The 18,991-nt window shown below is 47.4% G+C and overlaps 1 long non-coding RNA gene across 1 annotated transcript in view; it reads right to left on the bottom strand.

The window, feature by feature from the left end:
* The window catches only part of LOC141182969 (uncharacterized), a 45,608-nt gene extending 29,620 nt beyond the window's left edge, over positions 1-15,988 (bottom strand). The window contains exons 1-2 of the long non-coding RNA XR_012257990.1: positions 15,653-15,988; positions 12,988-13,074 (exon numbers count right to left, since the gene is read on the bottom strand). This is a non-coding gene — a long non-coding RNA (uncharacterized lncRNA). The remainder of the gene's footprint in view (positions 1-12,987; positions 13,075-15,652) is intronic.
* Positions 15,989-18,991: the final 3,003 nt, after the last annotated feature.

Genomic DNA, 18,991 nt, shown 5'->3' with positions numbered 1-18,991 from the left:
ATCCATCCATCCTGGGTATGTGTATATGCCCCTCAATCCATCCTGGTTAGGTGTATATGCCTCTCCGTCCATCCATTCTGGGTAGGTGTATATGCCCCTCCATCCATCCATCCTGGGCAAGTGTATATGCCCCTCCATCCATCCTGAGTAGGTGTATATGTACCTCCATCTATCCTGGTTAGGTGTATATGCCCTTCCATCCATCCCGGTCAGTATATGCCCCCCTCCATCCATCCTGGTGGGTATATCCCCCACTCCATACTGGTGGGTATATGCCCCCCTCCATCCTGGCTTGTATATGCCCCCCCTATATCCATCATGGTGGGTATATGCCCCCCCTCCATCCATCCTGGTGGGTATATGCCCCCCCTCCATACTAGTGGGTATATGCCCCCCCCCATCCATCCTGGTGGGTATATGCCCTTCCTCCATCCTGGTGGGTATATGCCCCCTCCTCCATCCTGGTGGGTTTATGCCTCCTCCTCCATCCTGGTGGGTTTATGCCTCCTCCTCCATCCTGGTGGGTTTATGCCCCCATATATTCAATGCAAAGGAAAAAAAAAACAAAACAATAAACGCTTCTACTCACCTTCCATGTTCCCACGCAGCGCTGTGTCTGTGTTGCCTGAAGATGTCGGCGGTGATAACAGCTGAGAGGCTGAGATCATCGCACGGCGCCGCCGCAGATACTCACTCGGGGCCTCCACTCCCAGGCATTTCCTCCCCGGCAGCTCCTGTCATGGCACGCTCTGACTGAGCAGTGCGTGCGACGACAGGGGGAATGTACAGCTTACACTGCAGGCTCCACAAAGATGGCTGCAATCTCCTCCCACGGCTGCGGCCTGAACAGCCAAGGGGGCGTGCCCAGGTCACAGCTAGAGGCAGGAGGAGCTGCCTGTAATGTTAGAGATAGAGTCGGTGACAGACTACTGTCTCTTATGGCCAGGGCTGCCGTAAATGAGGTGTGTAAGAGCGCTTCTTACACAACCCCCAAATAAAAATGGCAGCCCCCAGTGGCCAATGTAAAAATAAATAACTAAAAAACTAATAAAGGGGGACATTTAATTTTGTATTAAAAATAATTGATTACATAATTATTAATACAAAACATAAAATGGTGGCCCCTTCCCTGTAAGAATAGCACATGGCTCTTTTCACGTCTGGTTATTTCTCTAACAGGTAGAATATGCTCCGTTATAGACCGGGGACAGGTTTACAGCTCTATTTTTTGTGGACGATTGATCTGTAAATCAGAACTGAGACCGGTCCGATTTTCATCCGATTTGTAGATAAAGATCATCTATTGAAGTCAATGAGTCTGTCAGAAAAATGGCCAGAACCAACCATGTTGCCTGTACTGCTTGTTTTCCAGGGTCTATAGGCCGGGCAAGCGATGCCAGGAAACCTTTAGCTTTTTACTTTACATATAAAAAAATATGCCCCACTGAGGAGAAAAACTGACACACTGACCAAAATCAGATGAAAATGAGAAAAAAACACTGATTAATACCTGACATGTGAACGGGGCCTTAGGCCTTAATCAGATGTCAGTGACTTATCGTATATGCAAAAAATGTCTGAAAGTGGTCAGTTTTTATCTTCAGCGTTTCATCAGCTTTTCTTGTATGCAAAATAAATCCATAAATTGAGAAGCTTCTCCTCTGGTAACAGTGTTATCACAGACAGCACATGGATGGCAATGCCAGCTGTCAGCGATGTCATGGACCCATAGATCTGACTGGAGAATTTCCATCAACCACTAGGATAAAAAACGGACACTACGCGGTTTTCAACAAAAAAATGACATGTGGACGACTCCACAGATTATATTGTGTATGTGATCTATCCGTAACAAATATGGAGAGGACACAAACATGAAAAACAGACGTCTGAATGAGGCCAAAGATATATGTTTCCACACTGATAAGGGAGCGAGAAATATCTATTTCAGATTTGCCAATGAGTCCATGGCAGAAAATTCCAGTTAACCCCTTTATCACCTCAGGTTTTTCCGTTTATGCGCTTTCATTTTTTGCTCCCCTTCTTCCCAGAGCCATAACTTTTTTATTTTTCCGTCAATATGGCCATGTGAGGGCTTGTTTTATTGTGGGATGAGTTATTCTTTTGAACACCACCATTGATTTTACCATATTGTGTACTGGAAAATGGGAAAAATATCCAAGTGCAGTGAAATGGCAAAAAAAGTGCAATTCCACAAAAGTTTTTTTTTACCATGTTCAGTAAATGCTAACACTGACCGGCCATTATGATTCTCCAGGTCATTACGAGTTCGTAGTTACCAAACATGTGGAGCTTCTACTTTATTTAAGTGGTGAAATCAAAATTCAAAGCTTGTAAAAAAAAATAATCATTTTTCCGAGACCCGTAGCGTCTCCATTTTTCGTGATCTAGAGCCGGGTCAGGGGTTATTTTTTGCGCACTGAGCTGACATTTTTATTGATACCGTTTTGGTGTAGATATGATTTTATGATCGCCTGTTATTACATTTTAATGCAATGTTGCGGCGACCAAAACAACTTAATTTTGGAGTTTTGTTTCTTTCTCGTTATACAGTTTACTGATGGAAGTCATTCTTTTTATATATTGATAGATCGGGCGATTCTAAATGCGGCGATACCAAACGTGTATTTTTGATTGTTTTATTTTGAATGGGGTAAAAGGGGGGTGATTTGAACTTTTAAATATTTTTTTTTTACTTTTTACATGCTTCAATAGTCTCCTTAGTAGACTAGAAGCTGTGATCTTCCGATCGCTTGTGTTACACAAATGGCCGCCTGAGGCAGCAGATGCACAATTGAGACCTCAGTAGCCGAGATCTCAGGAGACATTTACTTGGTTTGGCTTTCTACTTCTTTATCTAACTGTATTGCCCTCTATATCATCCATTCTGTATGGACTGCTCTGTACTCATATTGGACATTTATGCATTTAGTAGGGCTTAAGGGGATTATTGTGCTTGTTACCCATCAAATCTGTAGATGCGCTCACTAATTAGACTTTGTTTAAGGGAATTTTAAAGTATAATATTGATAACGGTCCTGCACAGTGACAAGATTATGTTACAGGATTCTGGACAAATGTACAGTGCCAGTCATTCAAGGGTTAATTCTTTGGAACACTGAGAGAGACTTTCTAGCCAGTGAAGCACCAGTAATGAACACCTGTGGTAACTACGGCAACTGTGCTGATGTCATAAACACATACATCTATGATATAGAAGATGATTCCGGAACCACAGGTCATTCAGCCGTATGAAGCGCCGTACTTGATGTGTCTGGAGACCTGGAGCTTCATCACTCCACAACCTGTAAGGGAGGAAGGGGATACGGCCTAGCCAGCCAGATCAGCCATACCGCCTAGCCAGCCAGATCAGCCATATCGCCTAGCCAGCCAGATCAGCCATACCGCCTAGCCAGCCAGATCAGCCATACCGCCTAGCCAGCCAGATCAAACTAACCCTAGCGATCAATGGGGTGACAGATGTTGCAGCCAGATCTCCCTCACGTCCGGTACTAGTTGCCTTCACCTTTATGTGTACGGCCTGGAGATGTCGCATTAGACTTCTCCATATGGTGCTCGCACAGGGCACCTACTTTGACCTTCTCCATTACTGTCTGTTTTCTGATGATGTAATGTGTAACTTGTGTGACTATGTGATGTCACTGCTATCATATCTATAGTGGATGTATATCATGTCTCACTGTAAATATGATACAATGTACAAATTCTAGTACAATTTGCTGTTACTTGTTGGCACTATCCTTCTAAGCCCGAGGGAAGGGCAAGTCCTCCAGCCATGGTTCCCTAGAGGTTTCCTCCACAGGGGGTTTTCCTCTCCTGAGTGCTGACGGATGATTCTTCGTGAGTCGGAGGTTTGCCATTTTCAGTGTCTTTTTCATAGCAATTGGCTGATTCTAAATTTCAGACACTGAATGAAATAATATGATTTGTAATAAAATTTGGTCTATTTAACATTCACTAAAAGTGTTTTGTGCATTTCTTTCACAATCTTGGGTTGGTGGGATTTTCTTGGGAATCAGGATCCAGCATCTATGATCAAGCCATGAAGCCGGATATGGAGTCAGAGCATTGTTAACCCTGTGCTTGAAGACAGAATGGAGCAGAAATGACAAAGTGTTACTGCACAAGTAGCACAAGTTCACAATCTTCCTTGCATTCAGATAATGGAGGTGGCTGCTGCAGAAAAACATACCCACAGCATGATACTGCAACCACCATGTTTCACTGTGGGGATGGTGTTCTTGGGGTGATGAGCTGTTGGTTTGGTGCCAGACATAGCATTTACCTTGGTGGCCAAAAAGTTCAATTTTGGTCTCATCTGACCACAGCACATTCCTCCATATATTTTGGGAGTCTCCCACATGTCTTTTGGCAAACTCAAATCGAGACTTACAATTTTTAAGTAAAAGCTTTTTTCTGCCCACTGAACGAGACAACTGTAGACTGGACAAGGGGATCAGAGGATGCCCGCAAGCTCGGACACTGAGTTTTCAGCTCCTGCAGTGTCAGTGTGTGCAGGGCTGAGGATTCAATATAGGCAGTGCTGTCAATCATCGTAAGGGGAGGGGCAGAGGATGGTAATTAAGCGTGGGGTGTAAATGCTGTTTTTGCATAAAAATATCTGTACCTAAAGTATATTTTTTTTATAGGGGCCAAGATTCCTATACAAATCCATAAATGATTTGAGTATTGGGGTGACAGACTCCCTTTAAGAAACTGAGACCACCCCATTAACTGGTTGTACAAAAAACATGAAAAGTGTGAATTAACCAGACAGATAAATTACAAAAAAGGAGATAAACACGAATGGAAATTCTTTGAAAATGTGATCAGTTTATTTGTATTAAGCATAAAACACGTTTTCCTGGAATATCCCTGTGTTTCCAAATAAATACCAGTAGCGCAGTGAAGGATGGACATGGTGGAACAGGTTTCTATTAAAGTGCTTGAGCATATATTATGGATGCACCAAAATTCTGTAGTATAATAAAGCCTGCATCTTGGAGGGTTTCGTCCATATCTGGAGTAATATTAATAAAAATGTGGAGTTGGTGCATCCCTAGTATACTGCTATATCACTAGTAACACAATGGGACACACACAAAGCACTGTGTGCTGCCACCTAGACAGGGTAGCTGCTCAGCAGTGAGGGGTGCGGATTCAGCACAGATTGTCTATGATGACAGATATGTTGAGTTGTCCTCCACATTTATCTGATAGAAACTAAAGGGCTCCACAGCAAACAATCTTAGCATATCTAGTTCTAGGGGATGCATGCAGCCGCTGACCACCAGGGAATGAAGAGGACCTCCAAAGTCAACAGTGCTGAGTTGCTGCAGAGTGCCCGCCGCTATATGTTGGCCAGATGCCCCCCACTCGGCCCAGTCCCACGCAGATGGTGTTCTCAGGTAGAGCTGAGGATCGCAACAGAAACATTTGTATTTCAATGATATCGCAATACGGTCTTCTATTTAAAAACATTATAAGAAAACTCACAAGCAAAAATACTTATATATATATATATATATACAGTCATATGAAAAAGTTTGGGCACCCCTATTAATCTTAAGCTTAATGTTCTATAAAAATTGGTGTTTTTGCAACAGCTATTTCAGTTTGATATATGTAATAACTGTTGGATACAGTAATGTTTCTGCCTTGAAATGAGGTTCATTGTACTAACAGAAAATGTGCAATCTGCATTCAAACAAAATTTGACAGGTGCATAAGTATGGGCACCTCACCAGAAAAGTGACATTAATAGTTAGTAGATCCTCCTTTTGCAAAAATAACAGCCTCTAGTCGCTTCCTGTAGCTTTTAATGAGTTCCTGGATCCTGGATGAAGGTATTTTTGACCATTCCTCTTTACAAAACAATTCCAGTTCAGTTAAGTTTGATGGTCGTCGAGCATGGACAGCCCTCTTCAAATGATCCCACAGATGTTCAATGATATTCAGGTCTGGGGACTGGGATGGCCATTCCAGAACATTGTAGTTGTTCCTCTGCATGAATGCCTGAGTAGATTTGGAGCGGTGTTTTGGATCATTGTCTTGCTGAAAGATCCATCCACTTTGTAATTTCATATTTATCACTGATTCTTGAACACTATTGTCAAGAATCTGCTGATACTGAGTGGAATCCATGCGTCCCTCAACTTTAACAAGATTCCCAGTGCCAGCATTGACCACACAGCCCCAAAGCATGATGGAACCTCCACCAAATTTTACTGTGGGTAGCAAGTGTTTTTCTTGGAATGCTGTGTTTTTTTGCCACCATGCATAACGCCTTTTTGTATGACCAAATAACTCAATCTTGATTTCATCAGTCCACAGGACCTTCTTCCAAAAAGAAATTGGCTTCTCCAAATGTGCTTTTGCATACCTCAGCCAACTCTGTTTGTGGCGTGCTTGCAGAAACGGCTTCTTTCGCATCACTCTCCCATACAGCTTCTCCTTGTGCAAAGTGCCTTGTATAGTTGACCGATGCACAGTGACACCATCTGCAGCAAGTTGATGCTGCAGCTCTCTGGAGGTGGTCTGAGGATTGTCCTTGACTGATCTCACCATTCTTCTTCTATGCCTTTCTGATGTTTTTCTTGGCCTGCCACTTCTGGCCTTAACAAGAACTGTCCCTGTGTTCTTCCATTTCCTTACTATGTTCCTCACAGTGGAAACTGACAGGTTAAATCTCTGAGACAGCTTTTTGTATGCTTCCCCTGAACAACTATGTTGAATAATCTTTGTTTTCAGATCATTTGACAGTTGTTTTGAGGAGCACATGATGCCACTCTTCAGAGGAGATTCAAACAGGAGAACAACTTGCAAGTGGCCACTTTAAGTAGCTTTTCTCATGATTGCATACACCTGGCTATAAAGTTCAAAGCTCCATGAGGTTACAAAACCAAAAAAAGTGCTTTAGTAAGTCAGTAAAAAGTAGGTAGGAGTATTTAAAACAAGAAAATGATAAGGGTGCCCATACTTATGCACCTTTCAAATTTTGTTTGAATGCAGATTGCACATTTTCTGTTAGTACAATAAACCTCATTTCAAGGCAGAAACATTACTGTGTCCAACAGTTATTACATATATCAAACTGAAATAGCTGTTGCAAAAACACCAATTTTTATAAAACATTAAGCTTAAGATTAATAGGGGTGCCCAAACTTTTTCATATGACTGTATATATATATATATATATATATATATAAACCTTTAGGCACAATGGATATTGATGCAAATCAAGGAATTTATTCAGACAATAAATTGTTCATGATACAGATGTATGACCAACTCTTCGGCCTCAGCCTTTATCAAGGTTTATCTAAAACAATACAAAAAATGGGAAGAACTGTATAAAAAACGAAAATCCATCGTCTCAAGATAAATCAAATTACAATCATATCTGAGAAAAAGAGGGGGGATAACAAATAAGCCGACACTCAGCACATGAAAATATCTCATATAAATGAATACAAAGCGGTGCTTCATTCCGGAGTTAACCACTAAAGAGGAAAAATAAAAAATATACACGATTTAGTTATGGATTGTAACACATATATGCTTCAAGTGTAAAACAGCCTCCTTCAAAAGAGTAAAAAGGGGGGGACATACTATGAGGTCAGACGTATCACAGGTATCAAAAGAAGCCAAAGCGTAATGACACCATATACGTCCTACAGTATATGCCCCTCATCCTTCTATATGCCCCATCCTGGTATATGGAATATGGTCCCCATCCTGGGTAGGTGCAGATGCCCCTCCATCCATCCATCCATCCAGGGTAGGTGTATATGCCCCTCCATCCATCCTGGGCAGGTGTATATGCCCCTCCATCCATCCATTCTGGGTAGGTGTATATCCCCTTCCATACATCCATCCTGGGTAGGTGTATATCCCCCTCCATCCATCCATCCAGGGTAGGTGTATATCCCCCTCCATCCATCCATCCTGGGTAGGTGTATATCCCCCTCCATCCATCCATCCTGGGTAGGTGTATATCCCCCTCCATCCATCCATCCTGGGTAGGTGTATATCCCCCTCCATCCATCCATCCTGGGTAGGTGTATATCCCCCTCCATCCATCCATCCTGGGTAGGTGTATATGCCCCTCCATCCATCCATCCATCCTGGGTAGGTGTATATGCCCCTCCATCCATCCATCCATCCTGGGTAGGTGTATATCCCCCTCCATCCATCCATCCTGGGTAGGTGTATATCCCCCTCCATCCATCCATCCTAGGTAGGTGTATATCCCCCTCCATCCATCCATCCATCCTAGGTAGGTGTATATGCCCCTCCATCCATCCATCCTGGGTAGGTGTATATGCCCCTTCATCCATCCATCCTGGGTAGGTGTAGATGCCCCTCCATCCATCCATCCATCCTAGGTAGTCTATTCTGGTAGGTGTATATGCCCCTCCATCCATCCTGGTTAGGTGAAAATGCCCCTCCATCCATCCACCCTGGTTAGGTATAGATGCCCCTCCATCCATCCACCCTGGTTAGGTGTAGATGCCCCTCCATCCATCCATCCTGGGTAGGTGTATATTCCCCTCCACCCATCCATCCTAGGTAGGTGTATATTCCCCTCCACCCATCCTAGGTAGGTGTATATTCCCCTCCATCCATCCATCCTGGGTAGGTGTATATGCCCCTCCATCCATCCATCCTGGGTAGGTGTATATGCTTCTCCATCCATCCATCCTGGGTAGGTGTATATGCCCCTTCATCCATCCATTCTGGGTAGGCGTAGATGCCCCTCCATCCATCCTGGGTAGTCTATTCTGGTAGGTGTATATGCCCCTCCATCCATCCTGGTTAGGTATAGATGCCCCTCCATCCATCCACCCTCGGTAGTTGTAGATGCCCCTCCATCCATCCATCCTGGGTAGGTGTATATTCCTTTCCATCCATCCATCCTGGGTAGGTGTATATTCCCCTCCATCCATCCATCCTGGGTAGGTGTATATTCCCCTCCAACCATCCTGGGTAGGTGTATATGCCCCTCCATCCATCCATCCTGGGTAGGTGTATATGCCCCTCCATCCATCCATCCTGGGTAGGTGTATATGCCCCTCCATCCATCCATCCTGGGTAGGTGTATATGCCCCTCCATCCATCCATCCTGGGTAGGTGTATATGCCCCTCCATCCATCCATCCTGGGTAGGTGTATATGCTTCCCCATCCATCCATCCTGGGTAGGTGTAGATGCTTCTCCATCCATCCATCCTGGGTAGGTGTAGATGCCCCTCCATCCATACATCCATCCTGGGTAGGTGTATCGGCCCCTCCATCTATCTTGGGTAGGTGTATATGCCCCTCCATCCATCCTGGGTAGGTGTATATGCCCCTCCATCCATCCTGGGTAGGTGTATATGCCCCTCCATCCATCCTGGGTAGGTGTATATGCCCCTCCATCCATCCTGGGTAGGTGTATATGCCCCTCCATCCATCCTGGATAAGTATATATGCTCCATCATCTATCCATCCTGGTTAGGTGTAGATGCCCCTTTATCAATCCATCCATCCTGGGTAGGAGTATATGCCCCTCCATCCATCCTTGGTAGGAGAATATGCCCCTCCATCCATCCTAGGTAGGAGAATATGCCCCTCCATCCATCCTAGGTAGGAGAATATGCGCCTCCATCCATCCATCCTGGGTAGGTGTATGTGCCCCTCCATCTATCCATCCTGGGTAGGTGTATATGCCCCTCCATCCATCCATCCTGGGTAGGTGTATATGCCCCTCCATCCATCCATCCTGGGTAGGTGTATGTGCCCCTCCATCCATCCATCCTGGGAAGGTGTGTATGCCCCTCCATCCATCCATCCATCCTGAGTAAGTGTATATGCCCCTCCATCCATCCATCCTGGTTAGGTGTATATGCCCCTCCATCCATCCATCCTGGGTAGGTGTATATGCCCCTCCATCCATCCATCCTGGGTAGGTGTATATGCCCCTCCATCCATCCATCCTGGGTAGGTGTATATGCCCCTCCATCCATCCATCCTGGGTAGGTGTATATGCCCCTCCATCCATCCATCCTGGGAAGGTGTATATGCCCCTCCATTCATCCATCCTGGGTAGGTGTATATGCCCCCTCCCTCTATTCTGGTGAGTATATGCCACCTCTCCATCCTGGTGGGTATATGCCACCTCTCCATCCTGGTGGGTATATGCCCCCCCTCCATCCATCCTGGTGGGTATATGCCCCCCCTCCATCCATCCTGGTGGGTATATGCCCCCCCTCCATCCATCCTGGTGGGTATATGCCCCCCCTCCATCCATCCTGGTGGGTATATGCCCCCCCTCCATCCATCCTGGTGGGTATATGCCCCCATCCATCCATCCTGGTGGGTATATGCCCCCCTCCATCCTTGTCGGTATATGCCCCACCTTCATCCTTGTGGGTATACACCCCCCTCCATCCTTGTGGGTGTATGCCCCCCCTCCATCCATCCTGGTGGATATATGCCCCCTTCATCCATCCTGGTGGGTAAATTCCCCCTTCATCCATCCTGGTGGGTAAATGCCCCCCTTCATTGGTGGGTATATGCACACTCCCTACATCCTGGTGGGTATATGCCTCTTCCATCCATCCTGGTGGGTATATGCCTCCCCCTCCACCCTGGTGGGTATATGCCTCCAACTCCACCATTGTGTGTATATGCCCCCATATTTTCACTGCAAAGGAAAAAAAAACAAAAAACAATAAACGCTTCTACTCACCTTCCACGTTCCCACGCAGCGCTGTGTCTGTGTTGCCTGAAGATGTCGGCACTGATAACAGCAGAGAAGCTGAGATCACCGCACGGAGCCGCCGCAGATACTCACTCGGGACGTCCACTCCCAGGCATTTCCTCCCCGGCAGCTCCTGTCATGGCACGCTCTGACTGAGCAGTGCGTGCGACGACAGGGGGAATGTACAGCTTACACTGCAGGCTCCACAAAGATGGCTGCAATCTCCTCCCACGGCTGCGACCTGAACAGCCAAGGGGGCGTGCCCAGGTCACAGCTAGAGGCAGGAGGAGCGGCCTCTAATGTTAGAGATAGGGTCGGTGACAGACTACTGTCTCTTATGGCCAGGGCTGCCGTAAATGAGGTGTGTAAGAGCGCTTCTTACACACCCCCCAAATAAAAATGGCAGCCCCCAGTGGCCACTGTCAACATAAATAAATAAAAAACTAATAAAGTGGGACATTTAATTTTGTATTAAAAATAATTGATTACATAATTATTAATACAAAACATAAAATGGTGGCCCCTTCCCTGTAAGAATAGCACATGGCTCTTTTCACGTCTGGTTATTTCTCTAACAGGTAGAATATGCTCCGTTATAGACCGGGGACAGGTTTACAGCTCTATTTTTTGTGGACGATTGATCTGTAAATCAGAACTGAGACCGGTCCGATTTCCATCCGATTTGTAGATAAAGATCATCTATTGAAGTCAATGAGTCTGTCAGAAAAATGGCCAGAACCAACCATGTTGCCTGTACTGCTTGTTTTCCAGGGTCTATAGGCCGGGCAAGCGAGGCTAGGAAACCTTTAGCTTTTTACTTTACATATAAAAAATATGCCCCACTGAGGAGAAAAACTGCCACACTGACCAAAATCAGATGAAAATTAGAAAAAAACACTGATTAAAACCTGACATGTGAACGGGGCCTTAGGCCTTAATCAGATGTCAGCAGGGTCGGACTGGGGTGTCTGGGGCCCACAGGGGACAGTGACTCTAGGGGCCACCTACAGCAATATGCAGATCTCTTTTCTCTGCTCTCCCTGTTATAGTGGAGCAGTGACCGGCGGCTCCTCACATCTACTGTGCACAGACTAGAACAGGGATGGACAATTTCTGGAGTTTGCATGAAAGAGCTTCTTTGGTTAAAACAAGTGATCACAGATTCATGGGCTGCACAGGATAGGTGATCACTTATTGATTGGAAACCGCACCGATTGGAAGAATGGGGAAGTTTTATCCCTGACAGGACACTTATCCCCATTTTACAATGCAGCGACAGGTGGGACGTCTGACCACAGCCTCATTCGTTCTCTTGGGGGCTTCCAAAAAAGAGCAGCGCTCGCAGCCTCTGAGGGAATGAATGGATCAGTGGTCGAGTCGCACATGAGCTCCAGTCTAATGGGGAGAAAAGCTCCACATTCTGCCGATCGGTGCAGGTCCCAGTAGTCAGACCCCCACCAATCAATAAGTTATCACTGATCCTGTGGAGAGGTGATTACTTGTTTTCCCCGGAGAACCCCTGTAAGTGCATCTCTGACGCTCTGCTCCAAGTATTTCATCTCTAAGGCCACAGCCCCACTATCAGTATTCAGTCAGGATTATTCTCAGGAGTGGGAGCCAAAACCAGGTGAGGAACAATCAGAGAAAAGGGAGAATAGAAACAAGTCACCAATTGTGGATTTATCACCCACTCCTGCTTTTGCCTCTCACTACTGAGAAAAAATACTGACCAAATACTGATAGTGAAGCCGTGGCCTCATGGAAAAAAATCTTTTCCTAGTTAATCTCAGCGAGAACAAATAACCGCCATACACAACATAATCCACTATAACAACACCAATAATACCACATACAAAAGGGACAAATATCACCACACCATGACCAGACCACATATTACCACCACATAGTGACCAAATAATACAATACTGATCAGGAATAAAAACCACAATACTAACAACACTGTCACTATACATATGAGCTCTGTATATAGTGTCAGTGTACAGGTAATACAGTGATCACCAGTGACATTATACACAGGAGCTCTGTATATAGTGTCAGTGTACAGGTAATACAGTGATCACCGGTGACATTATACACAGGAGCTCTGTATATAGTGTACAGGTAATACAGTTATCACGAGTGACATACACAGGAGCTCAGTATATACTATATAGTGTAAGTGTACAGTAATACACTGACTCACCAGTGATGTCTCTAGGTGAAGTTCTTCATCTTCGCTTTTCTTCATCTGGCACAGTCCGCCATCACTTCTTCCAGCCAGGAATCATCTCTGCAGAAAATAACACACAGTTATCAATAACTGATCTCTTTTAGAGCACATTCCCACTTTTCCCCAGGATTCTACACTACACCAGTTGAAGAAATAAAGCGACATAGTGGCGCCCTGCACAGTAACAGGACCCCCCTTTTGTCCCCTCTTATGGAAAACAGTTTCCTAAAAAGTAAATTATATTACAGAAGTAATAATGTCCCTAATTGGACTCTAAAGTAATAATGTTCCCCATTCGCCATCATAAACTAATAAAGTTCCTCAATCTGGCCCCTAAACAGTAATAAAGTCCCTTGTCCAGCGTGGCCACCCATCTATCCAACCTGACCCCCCCCCCCATATATCCATTCTGGTCTCCATGTGTCCAGCCTGCCCCTCCCATATATCCATCCGGGCCTCCATGTGTCCAGCCCGCCCCCCTTCATATATCCATCCTGTCCCCCTCATATATGCATCCCACCCCACCCCATATATCTATCCAGGTCCCCATGTGTCCAGCTTGCCGCCCTTCACCTCCATGTGTCCATCCAGGTCCCCAACTTGGCCACCTTCACCTCCATGTGTCCGATCATGCGTCCAGCCAGCCCCCCCCTTCAGCCCCGTGCCTCCATCCATAAGTCTCCCCATGCGTCCAGCCAGCCCCCCCCTTCAGCCCCGTGCCTCAATCCATGTCTCCCCATGCGTCCAGCCAGCCCCCCCTTCAGCCCCCTGCCTCCATCCATATGTCACCCCATGCGTCCACCCAGCCCCCCCTTCAGCCCCATGTCCCCATCCATATGTCACCATGGGTCCAGCCAGCCCCCCCCTTCAGCCCCATGCCCCATGGGTCCAGCCAGCCCCCCTTTCCGCCCCATGTCCCCCTCCATGTCCCCATGGGTCCAGCCAGCCCCCCTTTCCGCCCCATGTCCCCCTCCATGTCCCCATGGGTCCAGCCAGCCCCCCCATCAGCCCCATCCATGTCCCCATGGGTCCAGCCAGCCCCTCCTTCAGCCCCATGTCCCCATGGGTCCAGCCAGCCCCCCCATTCAGCCCCATGTCCCCATGGGTCCACCCAGCCCCCCCTTCAGCCCCATGTCCCCATCCATGTCCCCATGGGTCCACCCAGCCCCCCCTTCAGCCCCATGTCCCCATGGGTCCACCCAGCCCCCCCTTCAGCCCCATGTCCCCATGGGTCCATCCAGCCCCCCCTTCAGCCCCATGGGTCCATCCAGCCCCCCTTCAGCCCCATGTCCCCATCCATGTCCCCATGGGTCCATCCAGCCCCCCCTTCAGCCCCATGTCCCCATCCATGTCCCCATGGGTCCATCCAGCCCCCCCTTCAGCCCCATGTCCCCATCCATGTCCCCATGGGTCCATCCAGCCCCCCCTTCAGCCCCATGTCCCCATCCATGTCCCCATGGGTCCATCCAGCCCCCCCTTCAGCCCCATGTCCCCATCCATGTCCCCATGGGTCCATCCAGCCCCCCCTTCAGCCCCATGTCCCCATCCATGTCCCCATGGGTCCATCCAGCCCCCCCTTCAGCCCCATGTCCCCATCCATGTCCCCATGGGTCCATCCAGCCCCCCCTTCAGCCCCATGTCCCCATCCATGTCCCCATGGGTCCATCCAGCCCCCCCTTCAGCCCCATGTCCCCATCCATGTCCCCATGGGTCCATCCAGCCCCCCCTTCAGCCCCATGTCCCCATCCATGTCCCCATGGGTCCATCCAGCCCCCCCTTCAGCCCCATGTCCCCATCCATGTCCCCATGGGTCCATCCAGCCCCCCCTTCAGCCCCATGTCCCCATCCATGTCCCCATGGGTCCATCCAGCCCCCCCTTCAGCCCCATGTCCCCATCCATGTCCCCATGGGTCCATCCAGCCCCCCCTTCAGCCCCATGTCCCCATCCATGTCCCCATGGGTCCATCCAGCCCCCCTTCAGCCCCATGTCCCCATCCATGTCCCCATGGGTCCATCCAGCCCCCCCTTCAGCCCCATGTCCCCATCCATGTCCCCATGGGTCCATCCTGCCCCCCCTTCAGCCCCATGTCCCCATCCATGTCCCCATGGGTCCATCCAGCCCCCCCTTCAGCCCCATGTCCCCATCCATGTCCCCATGGGTCCATCCAGCCCCCCCTTCAGCCCCATGTCCCCATCCATGTCCCCATGGGTCCATCCAGCCCCCCCTTCAGCCCCATGTCCCCATCCATGTCCCCATGGGTCCATCCAGCCCCCCCTTCAGCCCCATGTCCCCATCCATGTCTCCATGGGTCCATCCAGCCCCCCCTTCAGCCCCATGTCTCCATCCATGTCTCCATGGGTCCATCCAGCCCCCCCTTCAGCCCCATGTCTCCATGGGTCCAGCCAGCCCCCCCTTCAGCTTCATGTCCCCATCCATGTCCCCATGGGTCAATCCAGCCCCCCTTCAGCCACATGTCCCCATCCATGTCCTCATGGGTCCATCCAGCCCCCCCTTCAGCCCCATGTCCCCATGGGTCCAGCCAGCCCCCCTTCAGCCCCATGTCTCCATCCATGTCCCCATGTGACCAGCCTGCGACCCCTCCATATATGGATGATGACCAATGCTGGGAACACTCACCCAGAAAAACGTGGATATTGCACTTGACTTGAAGTTGAAGCAGGGAGAGCTGTAGCCGGGGCCGGCAGCCTTGTTTCCAGGGTGATGGTGAGAGAGCAGAGTGCAGGTCACCGCACACTCAGCCCAGGAGCCGGCTTAAAAGGCCAAGAGAGCAGGAGAGAAGAGGGCGGTGCGCGGTGCTGGTGCGGTGTTACATACCCGGACGGGAGCCGGTGTTACAAGGCCAATTCCAAGGGAGCAGGAGCCGGGACTCGAGAGCAGAGCGCGGCGTCGGCGTATCGAAAGCCGGCAGGGGAGCAGGGAGAGGAGAGCGTGACGTCAGCGTGTCACCTGACACCACACAACTGCCAGCCACCAGCGGGAAAGCAGAGCACGGTGCGTGTCACCGCCCACCAAGATCACGTCCTCCTGTCATGTGACTATGCGCGTCACCCGCTGTCACCACTGAATAGTATGAGCGCCGCGCGCGACGCTACATGTCCTTCGGCTGCGCTTTTAAAGGGTCCGCACTTTTTAAGAGCCCCCGCTACCAATTCTCTCACTCTCTCATCGGGGCCCACCGGGAATTTATCACACCAGGCCAGTCCGACCCTGCATGGGCCCATCAGGTAAAGTGATGGAATGAAGTTTTCTCTCCTCATGTTGAAAAATGACATTTTCTGCCACCTACTGATGAGAGAAAAAAAGTGATGAAGATTTACAAACTTCTAACATTAGTCAGTGAAAAACATACAGAACAAGGATGCAAATGGATCTTTTTTTGGCAATCCAATCATTTGAATGGGCCAGCTTTATCTGCAAATCAGATTACAATCAAACATGTCTCAAATTTCTTTTGTGAACCATCAGCATCAGAGAAGGTCCATAGACTATAATTATTATGTTTTTATAAGCAAAGAAAAGGAACACAATGCAAACTCTAAAATCAGACATTTAAATGGATGAGTTTGGTGGGCAAACAGGGTCTGACTGGAGCACCGGGACACTGGACGATTATCCGGTGGGCCAGGGTCCTTGGCAGGACCCTGAGCAGGACGTAGAGGGGGCCCACTGGTTTCAACTGAATGTGCGTCCGAGGACATTTCATTAATGATCAGTATTGTAATATTCGGTCACTATGTTGTAATATCTGGTCCGGTCATGGTGTGGTATTTATCCCTGTATGTGTTATTATTTGGTCACTATGTGGTGTGGACATGGTGTGGTGGTATTTCTCCCTTGTATGTGGAATTATTTGGTCGCTATATGTTGGTAATATCTGGTCTGGTCATGGTGTGGCGATATTTCTCCCTTTTACAGTATGAGGTATTGTTCGGTCACTATGTGGTGGTCATATGTGGTCTGCTCACGGTGTGACGGTAGTTCTCCCTTCTATGTGGAATAATTTGGTCGCTATATGCTGCTAAAATCTGGTCTGGTCATGGTGTGGCGATATTTGTCCCTTTTACAGTATGAGGTCTTGTTCGGTCACTATGTGGTGGTCATGTGGTCTGCTCACGGTGTGACGGTAGTTCTCCCTTCTATGTGGAATAATTTGGTCGCTATATGCTGCTAAAATCTGGTCTGATCATGGTGTGGCGATATTTGTCCCTTATACAATATGTGGTATTATTCGGTCACTATGTGGTGGTAATATGTGGTCTGGTCACGGTGTGGCTGTATTTCTCCCTTCTACGTGGGATTATTCGGTCGCTTTATGCTGGTAATATGTGGTCTGGTCACAGTGTCACGTTAGTTCTCCCTTGAATGTGGTATTATTGGTCTTGAAAAAGTAGATTGTGTTGTGTATAGCAGTCAATTGTTCTCTCTGATATTAATTAGGAGAATAATCTTTATTTAGATGTGTGATTAAATACTTGGAACAAGATGCACTTACAGGAATTCTACTGTGAAAACAAGTAATCACCTTTCCAAAGGATAAGTGATAAGGTATTGATTGGTGGGGGTCTGACTGCTGGGACCCGCACCGATTGGTAGAATGTGGAGCTTTTATCCCCACTAGACTGGAGCAGCATGTGCGACTTCACCACTGATCCATTCATTCCCTCAATGGCTGCGAGCGCTGCTCTTGTTTTTTTCTGGAAGCCCCATAGAGAATGAATGGATCTGCGGTCAGACATCCCACCTGCCGCTGCATTTTAAAATGGGGATAAAAGTGTCCTGTCAGGGATAAAACTTCCCAATTCTGATCAGTGCGGTTTCCAATGGTCGGACCCAAACGATCATTAAGTTATCACCAATCCTGAGGAGCCCAGGGATCGGTGATAACTTGTTTTCACCAAAGAAGCCCTTTAATGCAAACTACCGTAATTGTCCATCCCAGTTGTGCTGTGCGCACAGTAGATGTGCAGGAGCCGCCTGTGTTTTACAGTCGAGGTCCCACTATAACGGGGATAAAGGCTAACAGGTATCTGCATCTAGCTGTAGGGTGGGCCCCAGTCTCCCCAGTCCCACGCTGTGGGCAAATATAACCTGTCTGGGCAATTGTAGCCAATTTTGCTGCAAAAAAAGAAAAGTCTTTTTACCTTTTTAGCCATAACTTTCAATGTCTTGGATAAATGTGTAACCCTTTATTAAATTCTGCCTTTATTATGGGGATCTCATGGTAGTAGAGCATACCAGAGGTTGACTATATTTTATTTTTTATTTATTTATTTTTTACAGAAAGATCCACGTAAAGAAAAAAAAGAAGAAAAGTAAAAAAAAATGGAAACCAAAAGAAAATAAACAGAACACACCTTTTTGGTAAATTTTTATACTTTGAGCAGCCCCATGATATAAGCTGGTGCAGGTCACTAATCAGACAAATCCACATGAATGAGTGTAAGAAGTGAATGCAGCACTCACCGCTATAATAAAACATTGTATTCCATCATTAATAACCATCAGCTTCTCACAGAGGGAGGTCGGCGAGTGGTAGATACAGCGCATTGTGAAAGGATTTGGCCCCCTTGAACTTTTCTACCTTTTGCCACATTTCTGGCTTCAAACATAAAGATATAAAATTCAAATTTTTTTGGGAAGAATCAACAAGTGGGAATGAAATTTATTGGATATTTTAAACTTAAAAATAAAAAATGAAAAGTGGGGCGTGCAATATTATTCAGCCCCTTTACTTTCAGTGCAGCAAACTCACTCCAGAAGTTCAGTGAGGATCTCTGAATGATCCAATGTTGTCCTAAATGACTGGTAACGATAACTAGAATCCACTGATCCAATGTTGTCCTAAATGACTGGTAACGATAACTAGAATCCACCTGTGTGTAATTAAGTCTCTGTATAAATGCACCTGCTCTGTGATAGTCTCAGGGTTCTGTTTCAAGTGCAGAGAGCACCATG

Source organism: Phyllobates terribilis, unplaced genomic scaffold, assembly GCF_046119375.1.
Source record: "Phyllobates terribilis strain yellow unplaced genomic scaffold, ASM4611937v1 Scaffold_38__1_contigs__length_12584779, whole genome shotgun sequence".
Lineage (NCBI taxonomy): Eukaryota > Metazoa > Chordata > Amphibia > Anura > Dendrobatidae > Phyllobates > Phyllobates terribilis.
This window is presented reverse-complemented; position numbering and strand designations above follow the sequence as displayed.